The following is a 22,058-nucleotide window of genomic DNA, read 5'->3' on the forward strand; positions in this document are numbered from 1 at the left end:
TTTTTAAGCATATTTTTTTATGAAAAGATAAATAGGACCTGCAAAATCTCAGTGGGTACTGTACGGAACACTGTATTCTTCGATATCACCTTAGTCAGTTAAATCTATCAGACACACAAATTTGTCGCTTTTGAAAGGGAGGATGAAGTGCCGTGAATGTTTCGGTCTGGCAAGTCAGAGACTCTCCCATCTATGTATTATTTCTTTCGTGATATGGAGTAGATAGCCTGAAAAGATACTTAAATACATTAAAAGTCCCCACATACAGTAATAGGCTGAAAGGCCAAACACAATAGATTTAAATAAAGGTCGCAATGCATCAAGGCTTAATAATAATAATAATAATATCAAAATAGTAATTATTTTTGTTTGCAGGTCTAAAAACGCCAATCAAAATTCAACATTTTGATGAGTAATTGATGTATTTATTAAATAAAACAACTCAGAACAAAAAAAAATTTAACCCTGACATTATTTTTATTATCAAAATAATTACACTACAATATTTATAATTATTATAGATAAGGGATATAAAAATCTGTAATTAGTGATTAAATATAATTTTTTTTTTGAAGAGCACATCATGACTACGGTCCCTGCTGAATAGTTTCTAAACAAAACGAATATCCTTGTTACCAAGTCGAAATGTTAAAATAAGATTATACGCATTTTATTCTTACTTGTTATGTTCTCAAGTAAAAATCTCTTTATGTACTTTTAGATACTTAAATATACATACATAGATAGATATGTATGCTTTTATTATAGTGTCTTTATTATTTTAGCATAATGGTTTAATTAAGTAGGGCTCTTGAATTAAACTAAAGTTAATTATATATTTCCCCAGTAGCAGTAATAAGTAGGTTAGGTTAGGTTGAAGTTGCTGTTCTGTAAGGACCTCACATATATTGAATGAGTCCATAGTAATAAGTATGCGCACTTACATATGTTATGAGCACAATTTATATATTTTAGATTAGTTATATTTTGCATACATATGTACATATGTATGTATTACATAAGCCTATTAACTTCTTTAAATATTTAAGTTTTTCTTATGTTTTTTGTTTTTGGGGTCTGTTCCCACGTTCTATCCACATACATGTGTACATACATGCATATCTCCCCGCTGCTATACATACCCATTAAATTGTGTTGCTAGTTTTTGTTTTCTACACTGAACTCCTGGGGTTGAATGCATGTACATAGTACATAATATAAATGCGAAAGAACTTTAATAGTGTGTATTTACATACACACATACATACATACATACCTATATTTACAGAGACGTACGACACTGCGAAATTCGAATACATGCCAATGGCGTCTCAATGTCTCGACTACTCCTTGCGTTACCACCCGAATTTCGTGCTATGGCGAGTGGCATAAAGACACGCGCCTACGCAATGGGAATAGCGAAAATGAGGATATACAAATAAAAGCTCATGCACAAACGTACAATGAACAAACGAAGTTTGTGCACTACTATTTCAGGAAGGTGTAGATTTTATAGCCAGCATTTGTTAGAATTCTAAGTTGGAGAACAAAACTTGCAAAATCAATGTAAGGGGGATTCATGGTATTGGAACGAGTTTGTGTAATAAATGCGATGTGTTTTTTTGTTTTTCGTTATCCTTGGTGAAATAAGTAATATATTTTACGTATATATGTACATGCATATATTAAGCTTGGCATATGCAGCTACTGTATTTAATTACGCATGTTTTCCCCTAATGTACATATATAAGTATCAAATAGAATACAGTTTTTCTACAGAAAAATTAAAAGTAGATTTAATAGAGATTTAATAAAGTAAAATGTGAACTTTAACCACTGCGTTATATCTCTAACTGTTTTGTAATTCCAAAATTTATATAATAGTATTAGCGATTTCTGTTCCTAGATACAAGACTTTCAATTTTTGAGTCGGGTATAAAATTTAAGTGCGTTACCGTTTGAAGGACTGCGTCTAAAAAGAATCATGAACTTGGTTTATAAGGACCGCCCTAATGTATATATTTAATTGAATTATATTTCGAAATCATCAATTCATGGATGGAATGATTATTGAGGCAGAAATTTGAATGTTAATTCGGCCAGGAGTTTTTTTGCAAGTGTGGTAGTGTCTACACAACTATTTATTACGTATACGTCTAGGTGACCCCATGGAAAGAAATAAGTAATGCATTTAAAATTAATCAGGGAGCCCATTGAGTGCTTTAACTAGACTGATATTGTAACATACTGTATTTGCATAAATGTATACTTCCATATGTACATACACATACGCATACGTGTATCTATACTAAGGGTTTGAAATTGTTTAAATATATAGTGCAACTTGTGCTTAGCTACCCAGGCATTTAACTACCACCCTACAGCGAAAATGGCAGGCAGTCACGCAAAGCACCAGTTTCACACTACAGGTTTAAAGACTACCTCTGAACTAGTGCTAAACGAATGCAGGGCGGTATATGAACTTAAATCAATTATTCCAAGGCAACGAATATTCCAGAACCACCTTCGAACGAACCTGTAAAGAACAAGCATGAAAGGTCTGCAAAGAGGGACAACTGCCAGTTCGTAGGACATCACATTGTTAAAAGTGTCAGTTGAAAGCAATGCGAGAGGACATAATTAGAAATAGCACCGTCTCTTAATATGCTAGTTCTGCATTATTAGAAATTTTTTTTAAAGCAATCAATAACTGTTTTCTTACCTTAGGGCTAAACATCGGTCACTGTAAATAAAAAGAAAAAAATTATTATTTGTAAGTTTTATCTACATATAACATATTTTCATTATAAAAAAATATTGCGAAAAACACATATGTATATATATTTATGCAGCTTTAAAAATAGGAATTGTCCATAAATGCTCAATTGTAATTTTTTTTACGGCATATATTAAGTTAAAAAGTAATTTGTTTTCTATCATATAGCACGAAATTCTAGTCATTAGCATTAATTGCAGCCACGTTTAAGGGCTCTTCTTGCTTTTTCCGCTTAAATTCATACAAAATACAGTAAAGTACATTTCGTGAGATTTATGACTACATTTATGATTCAATTTTTTATGATCGCCATCACCTTTGCCATCAGCGCATCAAAGCGCTGAGCGACGTAAGACACGTTTACCGATGACATTGTTGCACTGACGCAGCGCGTACCAAATGGTCGATGTGTCAGTGAGTTGTTGCGCAACAGTAAATGCAGTTTGCAGCGACGTCTCTGCCAATAGCACAGCTAATGAATCGCTGCTTTTTACCAGGCCACCATTGTTTCTGTTGCTGCTTTTGCCGGCCATAAAATTCATAGAACTTTCATGCATCCTTTGACATTGAATTTACTATTATTTTCTGTTTTACCTCTACCTCCACTTCCGCATTTCGTATATTTTTTCCAATTGCATTTACACAAAAATTGTAATAAAAATTTGAATGCTTTCCACCCCCGCATAGCAGCTGTATATGTACATATTATATAAGTATACCCAGCAAAATATTATGTGACTAGTCTCTAAAGAATTATCTGGGACCTTTTGATCGGGTGCAATTAGCGACTAATAAGACGCAAAGTATTGCCATTGGGAGTTATTTTGTTCTAATCTACTTGAAAATGAAATTTTTGTTAATTTATGCTAACAATTGATTTACCAAAAGTACAAAGAGGGCTGTTTAAGATTAGTTAATTAGGGGACACACTCAAGCTTGAAAAGCGAACAGTTTATAAGAGCTGTAAAAACTTCCAATCATTTTGATTGAAATTCAACGATCTCAATGCTTATTTGATTGCAATAAAATTTGATTAACTGTCTTGTTGTTGCAAAATTTACAATCTTCAATCTATTTAAAATCAAATATTGCAATCAATGATTATAGTCGCGGCATGCTTTCAATCAATGACTGTAACAAAAACTTATTGCAGCCACATATATACAAGTGATTTTAGATTGCCATTTGTATATAGTCAAAGATTGAACAAAAAATAAAAGAATGTGAGCTTATCGTGATTGCTATAAAATACTCAGAAGTGTTTGAAGATTGTAATTTTCACAATCATAAAAAATACAATCACATAAGATTTAAATCTAAGGTGATTGCAATCAAATTCGATTGCAATGCTTTACAGCTCTGCAGTTTATTATAAATAAAAAGATCAAAAGTGGCAGTATTCTCACTTATTGTTTTTATGCAGGGTATTCTCTTCTATGATACAATGTTTATGTGCAGACTTTTGTCTCTATAGTTTTACATGTGACTGCGCTCGGCAAAAAAAGCTCATACATATGCATGAGCGTAATTAGACGAAATGCTAGTAAAATTTTGATTAGGTTGCCCCACAATACATAAGCTTCCCTATCGCCAGTCATTTCCAATTGGAAATACCAACAACAGCAAAAACATTATTATTTATATGACAACAACGATAAACAAAGAGCAACTTTGTTTAGTTGTTGGGTAGATTTTATTATTTTCATTTCAATTTTAAAATTGTTTGATGTATTTTCATTTTAAAGCTATAAAGTGCAATTGTAGCATTTTTATGCATTTGTGCAAAATATACCAATTTTTATATAGGTACATATTTATAATGAACATCATTGTATATTGTGCATACATACTTAGAGACTCAGAATAAATAATTACAAACACGGTTTGGGCAAATTTTTTTAAACTTGTTTGTCCTAAATTGTAAACCTATTATTTTACTACTGTAATTTTTAATTTTATTCAGTATCCTTTAAAAACTTATTTGCACAATAAGTCTAAAATTGTTTTAAAACAATACCCAATACGTTTCAAAAATCCAAAAATAGAAACTCGTATAACTACACGTCTGGCTTTAACCCTCAATAGTTTAAACTTGGCGCCGTTTTCGCAAAGACTGTTATGATCTTAATTTTAAGCCAAGTTTGGGTTGGTTATATATATGTAGTACAAAAAAGTTTCAGGTCTAGGCTCAAACTTTAAACCGTGTATGTATATAATTTCTTTTTAATTTCAATGCATTTCTCCAGTCAAATGTGTAACAAGAGGACTTTGCTTCCTTATCTTGTCGGCCAGTGCAAATACGTTCTATTCCATAATGGCTTCGAAGAACGCACTGTCTCAGTCCCAAACACTGTAATTTTTTAATTTTATAAATGATAAACAGAACGGACCCAACGGATGTTGGCACCGCAATTTGGTTTACTTGGTCTAGTTTTTCCTCTCTTCTCTTCAACTTTATCCATTTTGCTCACTCTACCTTTAAGCCATTATTTCCTTATCTTTCCTAGTTTCCGCCCTAGTCCACATTCAGAACAAAAAAAGGATCCCACAAGTTTATTTATCCAAAATAAGAAATATGTACTAAATTTCGACCAAATAAGCCCCAAGCATATTATATATAACAGACGTGCCACGCTGCATTTTTAAAATTAACTATCTTGGCTATATCCTTCCTCCTAGTCCAATGTATAGTTTGTGCATCTTATGTACAAAATAAAATTAAAGAAAAAAAAATTTTTTTTAAAATAAGCTTTTATTATTGGTTAATAAAATTAACTAAAAAGTAAAATATAGATTTGCTGTAAAGAAATATAACACTATATAAGTTCATTGTAACCTTTAACGATAATTAGGCTTCTTCGTCTGCGGCAAAAAAATTATTTGCTGCTGGTCAAGCTTATGTGGGTTTAAGCTGAGTTAGGTCTTTAGCAGGTCTTCGAATCGAAGAACTTGACTGTTCAAAGTTGACTTCGAAGAAACCTTGTAATGTTGATGCATTAAAAGAAATGGATAGGATGAGAAACGTTACAAATAACTAAGTAAAGATTACATAACTAATTTAAGCAATATTTTACCCTACTAAAAATTTTAAAAAATTGACATTTAAATTAAATTTAAGAAAAAAACTTTTCTAAGAACAAGTTTATATTACTTGTTAATAAAACGAACTAAAAAGTAAAAAATAAAATTAAAGAAAAAAAAACTTTTTTAAAAATAATCTTTTATTATTGGTTAATAAAATTACCTAAAAAGTAAAAAATAAATTGACTGTAAAGAAATATAACACTTTATAAGTTCATTGTAACCTTTGACGATAATTAGGCTTCTTCGTCTGTGGCAAAAAAATTCCATATTGTACATAATTATATATTTTTTAACATTAAAACTTTACACCTAAATTATTAAATCTTACAGTTTATATCAGTCCTAATTGACCTTATGAAAGCGTGTTAAATTTTGATGGTATAATTAAGAACATTTACGACCTCATTTTCTTGCTACCACAATGTAGCCTTTATTAGAACAATTAGGACTGTGATATAAACTGTAAGATTTAATAATTTAGGTGTAAAGTTTTAATGTTAAAAAATATATAATTATGTACAATATGGAATTTTTTTGCCACAGACGAAGAAGCCTAATTATCGTTAAAGGTTACAATGAACTTATAAAGTGACAGTCAATTTATTTTTTACTTTTTAGTTAATTTTATTAACCAATAATAAAAGATTATTTTTAAAAAAGTTTTTTTTTCTTTAATTTTATTTTTTACTTTTTAGTTCGTTTTATTAACAAGTAATATAAACTTGTTCTTAGAAAAGTTTTTTTCTTAAATTTAATTTAAATGTCAATTTTTTAAAATTTTTAGTAGGGTAAAATATTGCTTAAATTAGTTATGTAATCTTTACTTAGTTATTTGTAACGTTTTTCATCCTATCCATTTCTTTTAATGCATCAACATTACAAGGTTTCTTCGAAGTCAACTTTGAACAGTCAAGTTCTTCGATTCGAAGACCTGCTAAAGACCTAACTCGGCTTAAACCCACATAAGCTTGACCAGCAGCAGATAATTTGCAGCCTAGATAAATAACAGCATGATCTACAGTAGTTCCCTGCATTTTGTGCCCAGTTGAAGCCCACGACAAGACAATCTGGAGCAGTCTTCTTTCAGCTGTACCGTGATTAAATTTAGAAGGAAATTGAACTGATTTAGGCTGCATTATGTGAACGCACGTCTGTAATATGGCTATATAATTTCAGTGATGTGAACTATTGCTCCATTTACAAGTCCCTTAGCAACGTCAACGTTAGATCTCAACATAACTTTAGCACCAACAAATATTTCTAGTTATTTTGGAAGGCCTCCTGTTTTGTTAATGCCTAAGTGTATTATATTAGTAACATCAATCTGATCATTGTTTTTTGTTCCATCAATTAATTGATCTTGCTAATAACCAGTTATCAGCTGGGTGAAAGAAATTGTGCTTTTGAAACGATACGTTGAGCCAACTGTCAACAACCAATAGATAAAAACGTTGAGTGAATAGAGCGGAACATTTTTATGCTCACTAATTTGTCGTAAAGTTGCAACTGTGCGTCCCAAGAAGTTATCACTAATCAACTTCGCCAGCAGTTGTGCTTTTGGAATGCGCCCCATGCTTTGTTCAACTCATTCAATTAATTTGTATATATGTGCATAAACATGTTCACGTGTTCTTGCAACAACAAAACGTTAAATACATATGAATATACAGATTTTCGAGAAAACATATCGTATGTGTTTGCCAAAAGTGGCTTCACTTCGGATATCAGCATCTTTGGTTGTCAGATCTTTCGCGTTCAACGCTAACGCGGTGTCAGGATGAAAGACTCTCAACCAAATTACCGATACGAATCGCTACGTTTAAATAACCCTGACTGAGTATGAGTACACGATTTTATATATCATGATGCAATTATTTGGGGCATATTCATAATCGAAATAAAATGTGACTAAGTTAGTTGAAACATTTTTGACAGAGAGCACATATAAAATTGTGTCAAATAGTGCTAACTAACTTAAAATCATATTTTATTGTGATTTTGCTATGTCGCGTTCAGTTTACAACTACTGATTGCAGATCTCTGCTCTGTGGGTTAAATCTGTAAAACAAAATCAAGTGCGCAGAAAAGTATGACCCATTGAGGAATAACAGCCTAACTTTTACGTTCGTTGTATACACAAACAAAGCGAAAGTTACCTCGTTCTTGAGCCGATGTAGGTTATTCACCATCCCTTTAGACAAAGGACTTAGGCTTGTATTCCCTTGTGAACACAAATCTACCGATAACTCTGTTATCGATTCATTTATCGAATTCTCGCAATGTAATATTGCATTGTCATCGGAGTTATACATGACGGGTATTCTGACTGGACACTGCCTGCTGGCGCCACATGCCTCTAAACTAGGCTTGGTCAGTGATAGCAGATGTAGGAAGTGCGGGTTGGAGGAGGAAACGATCGAGCACGTTCTGTGCTCGTGCCCTGCACTTGCCAGGCTAAGACTCCAGCTATTAGGAGTGATACAGCTGTCAGATCTAGAAGCAGCAAGTGGCTTAAGTCCTAGGAAGCTTCTAGTATTTGCCAAGAGGACGGAGTTATCTTATAACATAAGTCCTGGTTTTTGATAGGGTTTTTCAGTTTGGTCGTTAAAACAAACTTCTGGTAACACTACGGACTCAATCAGTCTATGTGAGGTCCTCATGGACCGGCCAGTTCAACCTACCTATACATGTGTGCAAAATTTCAGCTCAATCGGACACCGGGAAGTGTATCAAATTTAACTTGCAAGATTTGATTACAGACAACAGCCAAGTAAAAGTAAATAAAAGCTTATAAAAACATTGATTTTTAAATATGTATATACTATATATACTTACTACATGGAGAAAGTAATGTGTATATACATTTATATAAATCGGATTGTAGACGTTAATTAAATACATACATAGAACTAAGTTTATATACCCAAATTATTTTATTTGGCGTCGCCCCACTCCTTAACTGTTGCCAACTTCATACAGGCCATGCGGGTTGCAAGTGCTTTTTGTTATTGCTTTACTCTGAGACACATACAATGGAGTAAAATTTGACCCTTCATCGACCTTTCTGAATGTGTGCCAAGCATGAGAGCAGCTTTATTAATTACATAACTGCATGCCTTCGTATTCTTAGTTACTTGTCGAACAAAATAACGAATTTGTGCCTCTGTATTGGTCGAAATGTACTCTGTTTGGTGAAATTGACAATGACAATGTTTGGCATTTAAAAAATTGTTCCTTTGCACTTCTAGATGCAAATTATCAGCGCGGCCCAATTCGATATTTTCATTTTATTTGCTTTTTTATTTTATTTGTAAAATTTATTTTTCTTGCCTTTCTTTTAGTTTGTCGTTTGTGTCAGTCGGGCGCTGTAATCATGGGCGGCGAGTGTCATCAGTTTGCCAAAGTGTGGCGCTTTTAGAATTTAATTCATTTAAATTATAAATGAATTCGAGAAATGAAACTAAAACAAAATTAAACAGTAAAAAATTTTTCGCTCTTTAGAATTGAATTGAATATGAAGTGTTGAATGCATGAATGAAATTCCGTTTCAGATTTAATTTACAATTTACTGCAGTCTTACATATTTTAGTTGACACTTGACTGACGATTGTATTGTAATTAATTATTTGGCATTTAATTACAAAGTTACAAAAGTTGTATAAGTGTTGCCAAAGTGCGCAAACTTTTCTTATTGCCAGGAAATTTTTGTTGTTTTGTTAGTTTACGCCAATAAATCGATGCACCGTGATTTGTTGGTCAAAGTGCATTGGAGCATTCCACGGTTGATACGGCAGAAATCGCATGAAATTGGAAACATGTCCTAGTAACCACACCCCTGAGTGGAATTCATAGCCATAAAGTTTTCTCAAAGAATATTTAATTTTAAATATTTGCTTTTAACTTAACACAAATTTTGCTGCTAATAAAAAAATAAAAACTTGCCCTCTATCATAATTTTTTTTATGCCAAAATGAAAATGTTGGGAAATCGAGTTTCAAAGTTTATTGCTCCCTCAAAATGAGAGGAATTAGTTTCTAGTGTAAAAATGTACTTATATATTATACTCACACTATGCTCTTTTAACTGAGATAATTGTTCTGCTCGCATCCCTTCTATTCTCCGAGATTTAGCATATTCATTTTTCTGGCACAACAAAAATTTAAAAAGCTGATATATTTTTTGTTAACACATCTATACAAAAAAATTAAAAGTAGTCGGATCAGGTTAATCTGCTCATGTTTTCTATGCATTTTGATGCGCAGAATCCGAATAAGCTATATGAATTGGCCCAACTGGTAATGGTATGGCCTCAACCTCAAAAGACGTAAAAAAATCACTTCACGTTGATTTTTAAACAACGCACAGTGGCGCCTCTGCCGTTAAAGCATGGCAAAAATCAAAAAAATAATGAAAACGTTCGCTAAATCTAATACATGTTTCTAGTAGAGAATTTTCCAGGGATCAAGAATATACAACTGGAAATTATAGTTTACCAGGTAGAGCCGCTCAAAGTTGACCAATTTTCAACATTGGGAAAAATGTGAAATTTTTTTTCTTTTTCGTTGTATTTAAAATGGTTTTGAGTAAATAAGGCGGCCGGTTGTCGTTTTCTTATATAGTAATTAAAGATAATTTAATTTAGGAATGAAACAAAAAAAAAATTGTTTTTTTTTGTTAAAAGTTGGCGGATGTACCTGTTTTTCGAAATGCCTATTTTTTGGCCCTTTTTAAAACTTTGATGGAAAAAAAATGTTAAAATATGTGCTCCGTCAAATTAACAGTAGTTATTTGTGAAATATTCAGTTACCTAAATTCATAAAGTCTACCTGCGTGCAGCTGCAACTTCACTTTTTACATCAAATAAAGTTAAACAACCTTGGGCATAAATACGCGCCTGAGAAGGTATATATAATTCAGTACGGCCGTAAGGTCGTTTTTGTTATTGGAACTTGTTAACAACAACGAATTGTGTACCTGAAATTCGTTTTAATAATTTGAGCAGGTATATAAAGCTATCCATCATACAATGCACATTATCATTCGTCTTTTGGAGATTAAGGAACTAAGTATTCTGTTTACTTAAATAAAGTGAATAGTATTTTTAAATATAGTTCACAGTTTAATATTTAGTCAGATACACTCGAAGCCAATTCTAATAAAAGATATAGATGTATGAACACCTGCAAAGTATCACGAGTTAGACAATACGAAGACCTTTTAAACATGTTAGCTATCTCTTCTGATCCAGTCATATCATCTATGAGGTATGTAAGAACACAAAAATATCTTACAGATGCGTATAGCTCAGAAATGGTTGCTTTGTTAGATATATGTTCCAGTGATGATGAATAGGTTAAGATAAAATAAGTTTCTCACTTCTTATCACAACAATGAAAAAGAGATTTACTAATAAATTTTGTTACTTTATTGAAAAATAAGATATCTATGTACAATTTATTTTTTTATTTCAAATAAAAGAATTAATTAATTTAGTAATTTATAAATATATACTTTTCGTTATTGCATTTCTCTAAAGTTTATCAAATTTATTTTAAAGCTTAGGCATTTCGCCTTCAAACGAGTATTAAATTTTTATAGAAATCAATACGTCTATCGAGTTTGGTACAAATTGGTAAAGCGGTTACTAAGATCAAACTTTTTAGCATAAATGGGCAGTGCCACTCCTCCTTTTCAAAAATTCGTTGGCTGTTTAACCTTTGGCTCAAATAAAATTTCATTGAACCACTTTCAATAACTTTTAGTTATTAATAAAATACATATTTGGCTTTTAAATTAAAAAACATGTAAAATTTTACTATGAATTTTGAAGCACCATTTGAGTTTTATAAGAGTATTGCCATTTAAAAGAAACAATACGTCAATCGATTTTGGTAGTTATTGATTACGTGACTACTTAGATACAACTGTTTATCATAACGTGGCAGTGCCACGCTATCTTATCAAAATCATTAGTTTATCTTATTTAATGCTTAAATACGTCATTATAAGACAAATCTCATTTAATTTTTTATTTTTTACTAAAATCATTTTGTTTTTGCATTTTTCTAAAAATTTTCGAATTTGAACTTCAAATAATTCGCTTTCATTTGCATTTTAAAGTTTTAAAATATCTTCATTGGTTCAAAAGTTATGATTTTTGCAAAGAAAAAAATCAAAAGGCGCCACTGTGCAACGTTAGGTCCAAGCCAAGACCTGCTAGGCCAATTCCGTTGGCGGATTGCCATTCGGAGCATCCCGGTACTTGGAAAAACACCCGCAGCTTTAACTTATCGAAAGTATGTACATACGTAAATGAAAAAAGTTACATATTCAATTCAATTTCATATACACTAATGTGTTTTTATTTAAAATATTATTGCAAACATAGAACTAGTTCTTATTCTCATCAGAATCAGAATCTTCTGAAATGTTGGGTTCGGGAAAAGCGTTGCCCTCAAGATTTTTATAAAAAAAATGATATTATTTTGGTATAACCAGTTTTTCACACGATTTTTCCAAGTATTCTAGTTTTGATTCGGGAAGAGGCAACGGCTTCGAATAAACCGGTTTGCCTTCATTTAAACAACCATTATTTTTAGGATATTAAGCTATTAAAATTCTTCATCGGTGTAATTTGTTTGAAGAATACCAGGCACGTATAACCGAACGATGGAACATCGTAATATGTGCTGTTCTTATTTTATTTTATTTTTTTTTTTCAAAAATTGGAAAAATTTTTTAGCCATATCAACGAATGTGTCATACAATATGCCACATTCATTTTTCTGGCTAAACTTTCTGTGATTGAATTGTACATTCATGAAAATGGCATTGCAAATTATTGGGGTTTCCATGTACGTAGGAAGCTCTAGATTTAAGTAGAACCTAGAGAATCTAAAGGGTAATCCAAAGAGGCCTCTAACACAAAATCGGAAAAATTGCACATTCATGCTTCTGGCTAGCGGGCAACGATATGTATTGGGAAATGTCTGAAAACTTTCACAAAATTTTAAGCGTAATGTCTATAACTAATATAGTCTTTAATACTTTTTTATCTCACAGTACATGCGAAATCGTCGCTAAAAGGATCCTGTAACAACGGAGCAACAGAAACCTATCGAGAACACGCCTAGATTTTTTTGATAGGAGCCAAGTTTATAAAACTAGACAGTACCTAGATGAACAGCACTAGTCCGGGCTATTCGTAAAAACATTAAAAGGCCGTAAATGGCCTTGCTTTGCTTTACATAGTTTTAAAAAGCCAAGTCCTTGCCAAAATCGAGCCGCTGTGATGTGATGTCGATGGTAACGATTCGAAACCTGCCGGCGGAGTCTTTTTTTAAAAGGCTTCCAAAATATGCCAGCTTCTTTCGTACAAAGCTCATATTATTAAATAGCCAAATCCCGCCAGGGCTATTTTAAAATCAATCTTAATCTTATGAACGGATATATATACAGTAGCGAACAGAAAAATAGCAGGGTTAATATTTAAAGAAAAAACTGCTATGAATTTTGTAACTGGAAAAAAATATTTACAATTTGTATGGAGGAAAATCTGGAATACCCTTCGGAAAAAATTCAAAAGTCAATTCGAGTTTTGAGATATCTATGTATAACTTTTACTTTGTCAGACTAAAATTTATTGGGCTACAAAACTGAATTATTAAAAAATTATTATTTTTGTAATATTTTATCGAAATGTTCCGAATGGTTTGCATGGTTTTAGTTACAAATTCATAAATGTTAAAAAAACTTTAACTGATGAAATTTGATAAAAATTTCCATTGCTATTTTTCAGTTCGCTGCTGTATATAAAATATTATTGATTGTATACCCACAAAACTTTTTGCACAGAAAATAAATATGGCAATTAATTAAGATCTAAACCGACGGCTTAAAATCGGTTTGTCGCCTAGCTTCACTTACTTTTTTGTCAACGCACACTTTGTCACTCCTTCTCTCATTTATTTCACGCATAAATATGGACGGTAATTTATGTACATCAAAACAATATTTAAATAAGTATCTCGGTTTAAAAACAAACAAAGTTGTAATAATTAATAATGACAAAAACCAAAAAAAGTGTACAAAAGCGAACTGTTGTAAATAGTTATAAATAAACTTAAATTTTGTGTATAAATATATGATGTACTTGTATATGCCTTTCTTATTCAAAAACTTGATTTGTCAATCATTAGTATTTTTAATAGATTTAACTTAATAAAACCTGTAAAATTTTAAATTCCATATTTTCACAGTTTATTTACAATTTTTTTAAGCTATTCAGGCATGAATATTGTTTCTTTGGTACTAACATACCCTGCAGAAAAAATTGATGTCAGTTTCGCATTACTGGTTTGATGACTACCACCAAACTGGTGCTATTCGGATTCAAAACGGGACATTTGATAGCCACAGAGAAATATGTCTAGTTCTGAACTAGTGCACTACAAGAGAGTTCGCCCTCAATCTCTTTTACATGCTTTCAATATGGCCAACTTAACATGGTGATGCCCTAGGCGGTGGAAATTGATCATTAATAACACTGGTCGACGGCCAAAATTTACCAGAGACGCCGTTATGAAATTCGTATGTAAAACCACCCCCTGATTTCGAAAATCGAGTTCATTTTTGATTCTATGGTACCGTTTTTGAGATATTTGCAATTTACCGTTATTCGAAAAAACCAACCTTTAATTACGTATATCTCACGAACGGGTAAAGCAAGAAAATTTACAGAATCGGAAAGACAATAAAATTTGCTATAAATGCATAATACATTGTTTTTTGCTCAACCAGATAGTTTTCGAGATATTAGCTTATAATTTCAGATTTTTGTTTTTTTTTATGAAAAAATATGAAAAAAATTACTTTTTGCGAGGGCAGCATTCCAAAACCACAACTTTTTTTCCAGATGTTTTTTTTTTACGTAAAGCTCTGTCTAATTAAAAAAAAAGATAAGCTACCATCGAAGAAAATCGATGCAAAACTACGTAAGTTATAAGCGATCAAATAAAAATACCCAGATTGGGCAATTTCAACGTATACCTCAAAACATATGTATGGTATAAAGAAGAGTGAAATATCTAGCTATGCTCTGTTTCTATTTAGTTAAAAGTTCAATTTATGAATGAAATTTCCCATATTTTTAACTTTTTTTTAAATTTATTTATGTTTATACTATATTCTAACAATCTTTATCTTAATTTGATTTTACTATGTAGTCGAATTAATTATGTGTTCTACTTTGACGCTTATTCAGTTTAGGATCGGTTTCTCTTATGAGAAACCAGCAGTAATCACCCATCTTTGCGACGTTCCAGAATCCTTGAAATCGATTCTCAATTAATTTCATTTGCTGATGAAATCTTTCGCCATGTTCGTCACTTTCGTCGCCAAGATTTGCCGGAAAAAAGCTCAAATGTGAGTGCAGAAAGTGAATTTTTAAGGACATATTTACGCCTGAAAAGAAAATATTAGTTAGGTAAACAAGTTATAGAATTTTGGGAACTAATTTTAATAAGCCTTTAAGCCATTTTCGCATAATTATTGATTAAGTCGTTCACTATCTGCTCGTAGTTAGGGCTTTTGTGTCTACCGAGAAAAGAAGCAACGACCTTTTCAAAGGATTCCCACGCTGCTGCCTCAACTGATGAGAGTAGTCTTTTGAATTGATTACTGTTGATCAACTTTTTTATTTGTGCTCCAACAAAAATACCTTCCTTTATCTTGGCTTGAGAAATATCTGGAAAATTGTTTTCATATAGTCGAATGCTTCGCCTTCTTTGTCCAAAGCCTTAACCAAGTTTTTAATGAGACCGAGCTTGATGTGTAAGGGTGGAAGTATGATTTTCTCTTTCTTGACAAGAGGGGTGTATTTGATGTTATCCACACCAACGGTAAACTCGATTCTTTCCGGCCAATCCTTTCTGACGTAGTGGTCCCTACGAGCTCGGCTATCCCACTTGCAAAGGAAGAAGTAGTGCTTGGTATAGCCACTTTGTAGACCGCATAGCATTGCAACGACTTTGAGATCCGAACATATTTTCCAATCATGCTCTTCATATTTGATAAATTTGAGTAGTTTTTGCGTTTCCTCGTAGGTTTCCTTTGTATTTACCAGTTTATTGCTGTCTATGAACAATCGCCAGTCTTTTGAATCATATTCTTGACCAAACTCTTTGAATAAACCAGGAATGTCGTTGCAGTAGCATATACTGTCTTTCTTGGTATAGTGTTTGGAAAATTGTTCGTGACGAGTTCTACAATATATCACCTTAACATCGGATGACACAAATTTAAATTGTTGCATACGAGAAGCGTGGATCTCGGCCTTTTCCTTGGATAGTTCCATATCTCTTATCCAATCATTAAGTTGTGCTTGTGACAGAACGTTTCTCTCGTTTCCCATGCGAAATTCAGTACAACTTGATTCCCCGCACTCAGATATTACTATTGACAATGGAACTGGATTCGCAACTGCCGTTGAATGTAGTACTGGTAATGTCACTGTAGGTACGCTGGCATAGGTTACTCTTCTTGATCTTCCAATGCCAACTACTTTTGTTTGACAAATATAACACTCTACTGAATGGCAAGTAGGTTCTCTCCATATCGTTGGTGTATCAATTTTTATTTGTTGTCCTGATTCCGACTGAATCAATTCTACTCGACACGATGTACACAAAGTGTTCGGTGTCCATGGGTTTTCAGCATTTTTAGGCTCAATGCCAAAATACTGGGAGTATAAAGTTTTCATATGATCTGAGAATACTCGTCGTCGCCTTATGATAGTATATTGGCCACACATGAAACAGAACATATCTGGATCATTATTACAAACAAATTCTCGCTTCCTTTTACCCATTTTATTTTTTTTTAATAAATCACGGTTTTGAAATTTGACTTATGAACTGAACTATCTTCGGTGAGCCTTGCAGATGTTATGAAGTTTTAAGGCGCATTAACTCATATTTATACTCGGAACAAGAATAAAATTGAAAAAATCAAATCTTACTTAGACAGAAAGGTTCCTTTTTATACGAAGCCGGGAAAAGAAAATACTACCTGCTTTAGATGTAGGCTTTAAACATTTTTTGTGTCTTATAATTTTGAAAATCTACCTGCATACTTACCCATAAGTGACGGAAATACATGTTTATAACTACATGCCTACAGCAGGTTTCGAACCCAATCACTCTTCCTTTCGATGCAACCTCTCTACCTAATATAAAACAATTCGAGTATTAAAAGTACTATTTGATTTATTTAAAGAAAAAGTATTATCATTGTTATGGTGTTATTCGTTTATCCGGATAATATCCCATTTGCACTTTATATCTTTAATATATGTATGTATACATACATTGAAGTTGCGCAACCTGGGTATTTTTATTTGATCGCTTATAACTTACGTAGTTTTGCATCGCTTTTATTCGATGATAGCTTATCTTTTTTCTAATTAAACAGAGCTTTACGCAAAGGAAAAATATCTGGATAAAAAGTTGTGGTTTTGGAATGTTGCCCTCGCAAAAAGTAATTTTTTTTCATATTTTTTCATAAAAAAAAACAAAAATCTGAAATGATAAGCTAATATCTCGAAAACTGTCTGGTTGACAAAAAACAGTGTATGATGTATTCATAGAAATTTTTATCGTCTTTCCGATTCTGTAAACTTTTTTGCAATTGCTTTACCCATTCGTGAGATATACGTAATTAAAGGGAGCGATCTTTTTGGTTTTTTCGAATAACGGTAAATTGCAAATATCTCAAAAACCGTACCATAGAATCAAAAATGAACTCAATTTTCGAAATCAGGGGGTGATTTTACATACGAATTTCATAACGGCGTTTCTGGTAAAGAGAAAAAGTTGAAATTCGTGGTCCAGTGTAATTGTTCTATTGTTCAGAGCTAGCGAAAAATCAAGCTAATATCGAATTAGGTCTAGCTCTGAGCCGGGAATTTGTATCACTTCCCTACAGAGGAGCTTTATGTGTTTAAATAAATTTATTAATAGCTACAACTAATTCAGAGCTACGTACGACTTAAACAGTTAAGAACGCGCTCAAAATCTATGCAAATGGCATTTCGTAGGACATCGCAATTGTAAAAGTACCAGTTGAAAACAATTCGAGAGTTCTATGCTAGTTCTAAAAACAAATGCGATTCGCAGCGGGATAGTTACATGTAAATATGTCTATTAGTTTAAAAATATTTAGCATTGTTAAGCCGACTGTAATTTATGTCTAAAAATATAAAAGAATTTGAAGCTTTTTTTTGCGCCTAGTTGTATAGCATGTTCTAACTTATAGAATTTAACGATCCTACAAACATACTTACACGCATAATTCATGAATAATGTAGGCAATTTGTAACTGATTCTCATTGAATTTATGCAAAGTTTTTAATTTAGTAATAAACTCTGAATATATACTTAATAACTGGTTAGCATTTAAAGAATACATATACATACATGTATATGTAAGTTGATTTGCATAATTTATAAATATACATATATACACACACATACATATTTGTCAGACATTTGGGGTGTTTTCTTTGCGCGCATATGAGTTTGTGCTTAATTTTTGTATGAAGAGATTGTATATATAAACATGTACATATACATATACAAAACATTTTGTTGGAGTTGAAATTTACAGATTATACTCTATTTCGTTGTAATAACTAACTTTGATTAATTTATTTACTTAAATAAACCAGCACTCATCACTATATTGAATTTATTCATCTCTCGTACCTATTTGTGTTTGATGACATTTAAATAACAATTATCGAAATCTTTTTCGAATTTATACTCATACAGCCGCTAATTGAAAAACAAAAATGCAAATGTTTTTAATGAGCGAACAAGCACAACCAGATTGTTTTTTTTTAATCAAAAGGGTAAGCCGAAAAAGACAGAGTGCGTTTTAGGAAGCAAATAATCAACACCCAAAAATATGGAATTTGAAAATTATCTTTTTAAGATATAACTTAAAAAAGAAATATAGAATAATAATTTTATACTTGTGTTATTTAGTTAGTTTCACGTTCACTGTTTTCTAAAATAACAATTTAACAAATAAAGATATAATTTTCGAATTTTTACTTTAATTTTAACTTAAAATCTGGCTAACATATTGGGCAGGGTCCATGAGAAAGTAAACTTTAGAGCGGAGATAATACTACTTTTAAAATTGTTTGGATGAAAATATTGGAAAATATTAAATTTAATCTTTAAATGCAGTTTCAATACCTTTTTTTACCACTTAAAGGTTGAAATACCTGGTTTTAAAAAAGCTTTCAAAAAACTCGTGATTTATAAGAAAGTGTGTGATTAATAAGAAAAATAACTATAGTAACTCATCTTTATTTAATGAAACTGATTAAAAAACCAAGCAATATAAGCCCAGTATTCTTATTATTAGGTGCATCGAACAATATTATCTAAGACAATAAATTATTTTTATAAAATTTGATTTTCCAAATGTTTGTACATCTAACAAAATCTAAACAAAACAAGCTGCTTTCATATATTTGCAGAGGTTTTCTAATATACATATAACCTCACTATTGTGTAGCGTCTATGAAACTATGAAACTTATTCTAATTTGCATATATGTACATGTACTAAGATATTGTGATTTTTTTACATAATGACTACATGTTGAGTGCCTCAACCTATCTGCTAGAACCAGAAATCTCCAGATGGTTTTAACAGAATGTATCAACAAAGATGAAATATTGCGTACAATTGTCCCAGCCGTGGACGATGGAACATATCAATTGGAAAATTTTACTTACATATATGTAAAAAGTTATTGTTATTATTTGTTAAAATAAATGTATGATTTATTTAGCCATAAACATAATTAATTATAATTAAAATTTTGTCACATTTGAATAACAAAGAGTTATTCTTAACTAATTTCCACAAATAAGCAAGAGAACAAAGCAAATGTATGTATTTATATACATATAAAAATGTTTGTTTATAAATTGAAGAAAAAACGAATGGAAAGAATAATCCATAATAATTTAATTTTTAAGCTGTATGCTGGTGATAGCAACAATAATATCTGCCCACACCTACGTCTGTCCTCTATAGTACGTTGCCATTTTTTTTTTTTTTTTTTAAATAGGCAGGTCGTCTAGAAAAAAAGAAAATACATTTGAATATTAACAAACAATAATTTTAGCTGGCGACAGCGTCGTGTTGCGATAACATTTGTTTATGCCGTTTATATCTATATATATATTGAGGATTCCATGGAAAATTGTAAATTTGTCCCGATTTACGAATTGCTGGTCTTATTAATTTTTAGTTTCAATATATCAGGGTTGGGCCTGTAAACTGTTTACATTGTTTACAGCAATTGTTTACATGTAAACAATGTAATTGTTTACAAGCTAATTATTTACGTAAACAATTCATTTTTGTAAACAATTGTAAATATTTCATTGTTTTGCTTTTTTCATGAGTTAGATACAATCTACCACTAATTAAGTATTTTCACTATTTTCAAACAGTTTTCCAAGCCTGTAAAAAAATAAAAAAAATAAATACGCTTTAACATTTAGTATTTTAATATTTGTTATTAATTTTCACGGTCCGATTCTTCATTGTTTTGGTCAATTTTCATTTTATAATAAATAAAAAGTAACATTTTGGACCTTTCAAATCTATCTGTTTGACTTGACAGTTTACAATAAAAGTTGAAATGACATATGCTGGTAAATGTTGAAAGTGTAAACAATCCAAAAAATGTTGTAAACGTGCAACCCTGCAATATATACATATACAATTTAAAATTATTAAAATTCTGACAAAAATATATTAAAATATTATTAAAAAAAAAGTTGAAAAAAGAAACATCAGCTTAGTTTCTTTAACAACCACTTTTTTATTGAATATCTGAACAATTTAGAATATTATTTCCCGGGACCAACATTATCTGTACCTGAAATATGTAAATTTCAAATTATAGCAGCAAATTGGAGAGAAATTTTCTGTTAAGTAGATGAGGAAATCAAAAAAAAACTGAATATCGTATCGAAGTAACGCTAAACATGTTTTAAATTAATATATTTTTGATATTCTTGTTCTTTAATAAACTTTGATAAGCAGTATATCAGAGGTAATTTTTGGACTTTATCAAATGTTATTAGTTGTGATAAAATTACGGCTTGTCTTTAGTAAAAGACGAAAGCTGTAAAAATTCGTAAGATTTGTTCCATAGCAATCATGGAATGCCCCTTATACATGTCTATTGTGAAAAGTGTACATACATTCATGTATATATCTAGAATTATGGTGATTAACGATAAGTAAGTATGGTTTTTAATTTTTGGTAATTAATTTAATAAGTCATGTATAACATACCTGCCTTAATACAAACTTGATTTATAAAACAAACAAACAATAATACAAAACATTGGTTTGATTATAAATCAAAAATTGAAAAATTCACATGGATTATAAATAAAAAGCTCTAACAATAGAAAATAGTTTACAAATGACGGCGATTGTTTTTTTTTTGGTTTTGTTAACTTGTCTTTCAATAGCATGATTCACACCTGACTCGATAATTCGTAAGTCGACAGTTCGTATTTTATTACGTTCGTTTTGTTTTTTAAAAATGGTATTTCGGTAATTTATAAAAACGAAGTATATGTAAGTATAAGAACTATCTACTACGGACTAAAGAATTAACAAACTAGTTTGATTCACAGCTAATGGTTTTAATTTGAGACCCAAATTTAGTTAAAGAAGATTTTATATAAGCCCAAATAAAATACAAAATTTGTTAAACAAAATCCAAAAAACAATTGAAAAACGTCCACAAAACAACTGAAAAACGAAAGCACATAGACTCTCATCAATAGTCACTCATGTGGATATATAAAAACTATAAGTGCCTTGCATTTAATCACTAAAGAGGCTAGTCTGCGATTGATCTCTTTTGTTTGTATTGAAGAGTAATTGATCCCCTCTAAGGTATAGTTGGGACTAATTAATTTGAAATTTATGAATTGATTTGAAACGAATTATTTAAAAAAAATCGGGGCCCTATACCGATCCTAAAATACCAGGTCCATATACTCCATTATTTGTTTAAATTCTATTTTTCTCCAATACAAATACGAAAAATATTAAAAAATATTGTATTAGAGTTTAATAAAAAGATAAAATCG

The 22,058-nt window shown here is 31.2% G+C and overlaps 1 protein-coding gene across 1 annotated transcript in view; it reads right to left on the reverse strand.

Moving 5' to 3' along the window:
• Window positions 1-22,058, reverse strand: part of Atf3 (Activating transcription factor 3) — a 67,196-nt gene that overhangs the window by 29,080 nt on the left and 16,058 nt on the right. The window contains exon 2 of the mRNA XM_067779270.1: window positions 2,723-2,743. The gene's annotated coding sequence lies outside the window, so the exon portion shown is untranslated. The remainder of the gene's footprint in view (window positions 1-2,722; window positions 2,744-22,058) is intronic.

This window comes from Eurosta solidaginis, chromosome 4 (genome assembly GCF_040869045.1).
Source record: "Eurosta solidaginis isolate ZX-2024a chromosome 4, ASM4086904v1, whole genome shotgun sequence".
Taxonomy (NCBI): domain Eukaryota; kingdom Metazoa; phylum Arthropoda; class Insecta; order Diptera; family Tephritidae; genus Eurosta; species Eurosta solidaginis.